Source organism: Phalaenopsis equestris, unplaced genomic scaffold (genome assembly GCF_001263595.1).
Source record: "Phalaenopsis equestris unplaced genomic scaffold, ASM126359v1 Scaffold000293, whole genome shotgun sequence".
NCBI classification, from domain to species: Eukaryota; Viridiplantae; Streptophyta; class Magnoliopsida; order Asparagales; family Orchidaceae; genus Phalaenopsis; species Phalaenopsis equestris.
In genome coordinates, this window is record NW_018164735.1 from 322,483 (window position 1) to 328,162 (window position 5,680).

Here is a 5,680-nt window from a genome sequence, read left to right on the forward strand (position 1 = left end):
AAGCCAGGGCAAATGATGCGCCGATGTGGTCTACCGTCATTGCTTTTCACTTCACGACAGACACATAGTTACGGGCGACAATTCTACAGGTGCCCACGGTGGGGACAAGGACCGGACTTTTGTTCGATCATATTTGGCTCGTTTTGAATTAAATTAATTAAATAATAGATAAATATTGCTATGCTACCCTAAGAGTTCAATAATACCACAACGGGAGAACGCCACATGTGGTTCGAGTTCTTCCGTTTCTACGATATTGCAGTCGGACATGTTTGCTCAGGGTTCTGGAGTGTCACATGCAGGTGGCATGGGCGGTTGTGATATGTTGCTACATTATGAAGTTAACATTATCATATTTCTACTTATCATTTTAACATGTTATTTTTTCTTTTTTATGGGCTCTTATTATACTTTGTAGTAGTATGTGCAGGTGCGTTTGACTTTTGTATGTGTAACATATTTGTTTGATGTGAATTCGTTTGATGTGATCGGATATGTTTTAGTTATATAAATATAAATCAATTTTTTGATATTTTCTTTTCTGAACAGTGATATTTAATTTTGTTGAGAAAAGAACAGATTCTGCTGCACAGATTATTCATTTAATTAATTTTTTTTCCAAATAAGCTGTTTACAAAACGCACTAATCAAACAGTTAAACTGTTTATTCAGAACAGGGGCAGGATGGTCAATTTTCCAGGATCAGCTGTTTTCCATAAGCGCCAACCAAACAGCAGACAGCTTATCCGGATCCGCTGCTCCTCAGCAGATTATCAGGATAAGCTGCTTATCAGCAGAAGCTGGATAAGCTGCTTATCAGCATAAGCTGGATAAGCTGCAGCTGCCCCAAACAGACCCTAAAAGTATAAAATTATTCATTTTAAAGAAATAGCTAAGATGCTCATGGCCTTATAAAAAAGAGAATTTTTTGCAGAAGAACGAAACGTATCTTCTTTAAACATGACACTTCATTTTCGTAAGAAGAAAGGGTGAGAGACATGATAAAAGAAAAGAGAAAAATAGAAGTACGCATCTATTTCTATTACCTTAGATGACCTCCCCCCTCTTTCGAGAGATTATTTAGAGTGAGAAAAAAATAATAATAGATCAGTTATTGTATGGTGCAATATATGTGCATGATATGCCTAAGTAAGATGACAACATGGGCGTTATATATCTCATAAATAGTCAATGACATGTGCTAGCCTTTCAACATTGATTTTTATTTTGGTCTTTTGTCAATCCTTTGAACCACTAGCTAGGCAAACTCAGTGGACTGATCAAAGGCACCATTCTTGCCTCTTGGGAACTTGACAGTTGACACTTCAGCTCTTGGTGAAGAGACTAAATAGGTAAGTCAATCCAACAGGTTGTCTAAATGGGTCTATTATGTAGAAAAATGAGTGGTTCTTGTCTAGTGATGAGTAGTGAAGCATATGGTCATTTAAAAAAAAGATAAATGATGATCTAAGTGGGAAGAAGAAGATTTGAAAAATAAAAGCAGAAAAACTAGAGATCAAGATGTCGTTAAGGGAGGGGCTCCCTCGGATTATCCTGCTAAGGGAGTCTCTACCCTAGGGCTTGCTTTAAGCGACATAGAGGAGACTTCTTTGGGTGTTGCAGTGGAAGTCTATCTGAATGTCTTATGCTAACACATATTCTTATTGATTTAAAAGACGCAGTGGGAGTTCAATTCTTCTAATCTATTGAGTAGACTGAAGGGATCTAGCTTTGTGTGCTCCCTGAACTTAGCTCAAGTGGTACGAACAATGCCTTTTGGAGTGTGAGAATGAATTTCACTTGTTCATAGGGAAACACGTGAGGTTTCATGCTATCATCTTATATTTCTTGAGTGTAGATGCATTAGTAAGAGAATTGACCAAGTGATTGCTTCATATGGCCTTCATGGAAATGGAGAGTCAAGAGTTTTGAAGGACACAGATAGAAAGAGAAGATCGAGGAATAGCTCAATGCTGATCTGTTTCCAAAAGCTAATTTAGCTTCCCTTGATATGACTATGTTTTCTTTTTCCTCATCGAGTATGATCTATTACTCCTTGCAGGGATGCACATTGAGGATGGCATGCAAGGTCCTAAAGAAAGGCAAAATCACTCTTGAGGAAACCATGATGTTTGTAGGTTGCAGTGGTCTCCCCTTATCGGACGCTTGAAGGACGCGATGCCCCAACCCATACTTCGGTTCCCAATGAGGTTCTCATAACGCACTTCACATGGGCGAGAAGCAAGCGATCACACGCTATGAGGTGACCTGAGTGAATAGCTAGTTGTGACGTTAGCAAACTAGCAGAATGTGGGGGATTACATATATAAAGGCCAAAGAAATCATTGTTGATCTGAAGGAAAAAAGAACAGGTTGCCAACTTGGAGGCAAGCTTAGTGGCAACCTTGCTGGTCTCTCTCTTCCAACAGTGCCATGAATTGAACCATTAAAATAGTTTTTTTTTTCTGGTGGGTGATTGTTATGTAGCATCTCCTTCAATCTGGAAAAAGTAGTTTGGACGTTGTAAAAGATCAAAGTTTATTTCTTTTTTATTCTTAACTTTGCATGCATATTTACGATCTTTTTGCCTTTTTATTTGTATTTAACAATTATGATGTTTGTAACTATTTGAACTTATTATTTTTTTATGGTGATGATGCAAACATTGATGGTATTGAGTTAATGAGTTATCCTTTTTCTTTACAATTTTTGCTTCATTTTTAGTTGTTTGTGATTAAATTTTCCCTCAAAATGTTATATTTATGTGATGTTAATGAGTGTGATTTATTTATATTCCTTCATATATAATAGAATAAAATCAACATGAAAGATAAATTTATCTACCTTTACTAGCACATCTTTCATAATCCCCTTCATGTAAGTAATTGATCTATCAGCTAACTGAAGAGTTACAGAAGTGGGAGAAATCTCTCCTAAGCCTAACATTTGAAAAAGAGAGAGGCATAAGGTTGATGTTAACCCCTAAATCACATTAAATTTTCCCATAAAATCTATCTCTTATTGCACATGGAATAGTAAAGCTACCAGGATCTTTTAGTTTTTGAGGAAATTTCTTTTAAATTGTTGCGTTACACTCTTCACTTAGGGGAACCAGTCTCATTATTTATAAACTTATTCTTCTTATTAAGAATATCCTTCATGAAATTTGCATGGCCCGACATCTATTCCATAGCTTCAGGAAATAGAATATTAATAGTTAACTTCTTAAATATTTCCAGAAACTTTAAAAATTATTTATCCAATTTATGTTGTCGGAGTCTCTGAGAAAATGGAGGTGGTTGTTATTCTAAATTGAACTTCATTTGAGAAATAGGTTTTTCTAGGTCTTGAAGAATATATTCGTCATACTTTTCAATTTCTTTTCTCTCTTTCTCAACTTCATTCTCTTTTTGAACTCTCGTCTCCAATTCTCTTCCACTTCTTAATTGAACAACTTTAACTTGTTCTTTGTTCTGGTTTTTAGAATTAACTTCATTATTACTGGGAAAACTTCCCTGAGGCCTATTGTTAAAGGAATTAGCAATTTGTCTTAGTTGATTTTCCATATTTCTAATTGTTGATCATTGACTTTGTAATTGATTACCCATGTGTAACACGAGTTCTTCTATATAAAACTTCTTTTCTTTAATTTGTTGACTACTATTAAATCTAGGAGGATAAATCGGTCTACAGTGAGTACTACATTGGTTGTTCAAGTTTCCTAATGGGTTTGCTTGATTGTTTCCCCATTGATAGTTAGTTCCACCAGAATTGTTATTCCAGTTAACGTTGGGGTGGGTTTTCCAACTTGGGTTGTAATAGTTAGAATAAGGGTTATTAGGTTTATTTTTAATTGCATTCAAAAACTCAAATGTAAGAATATTGGAATCAATCATTTGTCCAAAATGAATTTTCCTCAATCACTTGAGGTGTTTGAGATAAATTCATTCCCAATTAATCTAACTTTCTTGATATTGCAGCTACTTCAGATGTTAACAAAGAAATAACGCGAGAATCATGAACACTGACTATTCTTTTAGGATTTACCCGTTCAGAAAACCTTTAAAAATTATTCATAATTATTTATATAATTAAAGAATATGTTTCATCAAAAAGTTTTGACATTAATGATCTACCAGCAACAGTATCAATAATAGATTTAGGAGGTTCTACTAACCCATTATAAAATGTTTGAATTATTAATCAATCGGTCAAAAAATGATGTGGGCACTTCTCAAGAAGTTCTTTAAAGTGCTCCCAAGCCTCGTAGATTAATTTCCCTTCAAACTGACAAAAAAGATGTAATATCATATTAATTTCCCTTCAAACTGACAAAAAGGATGTAATATCATTTCAAAGCATAACAATCTTTGATGGTGGATAATACTTAACCAAGAATTTCTGTGCTAGGTCACTCTAAGTTCTAATAGATCCAGGTCTTAATGAGTTTAACCACAGTTTAGCTTTATCCCTTAAGAAAAAAGGAAAAAATCTGAGTTTAACAACATCAATTGAGACACCATTATACTGAAATGTAGCGCAAAGTTCTAAGAATGTAGCGCAAAGTTCTAAGAAAAAGAAACTTGCAAGATGTAAATTAGATCTTCAGATGGAGTTCTCCCAAATTAGTTATTTTGTATCATCTGAATGATAATAAGTTTTAATGCAAATGCATTAGCTTATACGATAGGAGTTTGTATACTTTAATGAATTTCATCTACCATATCGTTAGCATAATCTCTTAATGATTTTGATACATTGTCATTAACTTGATTTTCTAAATTATTATGTATAGTACTTGCCATTTCTTGTAAATTAAGAATTTATTTTTTTTCCAATTTTTCTAATAGTTCGCTCTAACTTAGAATCGCAAGGTGTTAAACCTTCAAATTTTGCACTACGCATACACTTTTTAAAGATAAATATGAAAACAAGCAAAACACACTAAAATAGTAAATATATATCTTTTTTTATATTTTTAAATACAAGAACGTATATAAAAACAACACTATAATTTTTCTAAAATTAAAAATTAAGATTTTAGTAAGTCAAAAACATTTTGTTGCTAAGTTTCCCTAGCAACGATGCCAAGAACTTAACCCGACCTAATTTACTTAGTTACGCAATTATTTAATTTTAGAGATATAGTCAAAAGCTTGTAATTTATAAAAGCACTTATACAATTTTGGTAAGTCAAAGACATAACTTAAGATTTTAGTAAGTCAAAGACATTTTGTTGCTTAGTTACACAATTATTTAATTTTAGAGATATAGTCAAAAGCTTGACCTAATTTATATTTAGCGGCTAGTGTGAAAAAAATAAATATTATATAAAGATGATAAAAAAGATTTACACACTAAGGGTACTACGCAAGTATACACATTATTTCAAGTAATATAAGATTTTCTTTAAAAACCCTAGTATCGATCCCACAGGGAAAAACCAAAACTCTTATAAAATTGATTTTAATAAAACCTACTATTAACTTTAGAAAAACCTATATAGGAAATGATCGCAAGTTTTTTGAGAAATATCTAAACCTATAGAATTAAAGGAATGCTGGTATGCAAAACAAATGCAAAATGTAAATGCAAGATTATTTAAAAAGGTTTTAAAATGCAAATTTACCTCTACTATAAAATAAGAATGTATGAAGAGTTTGAATTTGTATAAAACAAC